Below are 2234 nucleotides of genomic sequence, written 5' to 3'. Positions count from 1 at the left end.
TTGTTAATATTTTCATATAGTCTTTTGTTTATGGTTGGTCTGGATGATTTCAAAGTCTCTTATATGTTACTTTCCTAAGTATTATTTATTATGCTCTGCTACTGCTGAAACTACTGAGTTTGAAATTGATTATTCCCCCTTGAGTAATTGGGTTAACTCTGCCAATTGCGGTTGTAGGCATTACAATTGTTTGGATATTCCTTATGTGAATTCCCCATAAAATTAACTTAGTCCTGAGGTTAATTCATACTCAAATTACTGAATTATGCCATCATTTGGTTTTGAAAGGATGCTAATTTTCCAGCCAATGTTGTGACACTATCTGCCTCAATCATACCTACAGGCTTCTGCACTGTATATGTAGACATGTCACCCCACCATTCAAGATTACTTTGTACAATTCAATTCAGGAGAATATATAGTTAATGATAGGTTTTCTTCAAAGTCTAACCACCTGTAGCTGAATTTAGCAAAAGTTTTGTATTATGGTGAAGTCCTTCAACAAAAGTATGAGCTAATACCTTGTTGCTCTATTGGTGATGCGAGCAATCTCTGAGAAAAAAATTGAATCGCTCTTATGCATGATAGAGATTCTAATCTGGATTTTTTTTGAAACTCAAGATCTCACTCCTCAACCTTGTATTTTTGTCGGACAGAAAGAACTAGAAGATGAATTTCTTTGCCAAGTCATCCTAAGTAGTAATGGAATTTAAAGGTTCTTCCTATAACTATTTCTTCACTTCCCCCAATATTGAGAACGGGAAGAGAGTGAGCCTCACATAATCTGTAGACACTCCAGTGGAAATAAAAGTGTCACTGATCTCCAAGAACTTCTATAGATGAACCTGTGGATCCATTTATGAAAGGCTTGTGAATTTTTCATAGTTGTGTAATAATTGCACCATGTTCTACTTCGGCTTAAATCTACCTCTAGGTTTTGATTTATGGATGCTAGAGGTGACATTAGTTGCGAGTTATATTTCTATTTTATGCACTATCTTATGGACTAGTTGATCTTCAGCCATGACTACAGGAATAACTATGCCCTGTAATGAGATGGGATATAGAAGTGTTGCTTCTCTCCTCAAGTGGTGTAACTGTAACTTTGTTCGGGATATGGTTCGACCAATTTTCTTTTCCTTTCCAGCTTACTTGAGATTGATACATGTACCTGCAAGATCAGTATCTCAAACAACGTCGCCAGCACTTATCAAATAAAATAGCAACACAAAAAATAGAAGGTTGAATTTTCAAGTCCTCGACAAAAGTGACAAAACTTGTTTCATCCTACCACACACTCAAGTTATGTGATCTTACCATTAATAAAGTGGCCATCTCGAGCTAAATCTTGTACTCTCGGGAACTTTGTTCTTAGCAACCAATCCAATTCTAGTGTCACTACTGAGATTAAATAAGTGCGATTTGTAACAAAAAAGAGTTTAAGATATGATAATTTAAAGGCCATAATAACAATAACGATAACATAAAGTATGTGAAACAATGGTTTGGAGAAATGTAGAGTCAAGGAAATTTGAACAATCCTACTAAGCCAAACCATCTCATCGGTTGACTATCTCAGTTGTAATTCACAGGGTTAATAACATGATTATGGTCTTTCGAGACTCTAATCATCTATCTAAATTAGCATCACAACTACATCATTGAGAAGGGATATTAGAACTAATTTAAACAAATTTATATTTTATCCCGTATTTGAACTAAATGGGGAAAATTAGGTATATTCCTATCCTAACCGCAAATACGATCTTTAATACATTTAAAAACAAGAACCCACTCCATATATTCCATGTTCTAATCTAATGTTCCTTCTTTCGAACTCCCAATAGAAATATAAATGTATTCTACAAGTCGCGAATCAATAGAATAGTCATAACAAAAATATATGGATAAACAAATATGATCATAAACTATAAACCAATTTGAATGAATGCTATTACACATGTTCATAGCCTCAAACCTAGAATGCATGTATTTAGCAACTCATAGTCGTACAAAGAATCACAATAATGGAACTCATAAATAAAATTTACAAGACAAATAATAAGCCCAATTTGAAACTGTAACACCCCGCACTTTTAGGCTAAAGTTAAACTATATTTCCTACATTTATGAACCCGAACTGTAATACCCCATACTATTATTAGCTTAATTTATCTTTTAGTTTCATGATTAAGTGGCTTAAGGCTTGAAATTTCACTAATGTTGGGGGCTTA

General features: G+C 33.8%; 1 non-coding gene across 1 annotated transcript; it reads left to right on the top strand.

Moving 5' to 3' along the window:
• Window positions 1–531: 531 nt before the first annotated feature.
• LOC124899860 lies at window positions 532–638 on the top strand. The gene has a single exon (XR_007057423.1). It is a non-coding gene; the product is annotated as a small nucleolar RNA R71 (small nucleolar RNA).
• Window positions 639–2234: the final 1596 nt, after the last annotated feature.

This window comes from Capsicum annuum, chromosome 6, assembly GCF_002878395.1.
Source record: "Capsicum annuum cultivar UCD-10X-F1 chromosome 6, UCD10Xv1.1, whole genome shotgun sequence".
NCBI classification, from domain to species: Eukaryota; Viridiplantae; Streptophyta; class Magnoliopsida; order Solanales; family Solanaceae; genus Capsicum; species Capsicum annuum.
This window is presented reverse-complemented; position numbering and strand designations above follow the sequence as displayed.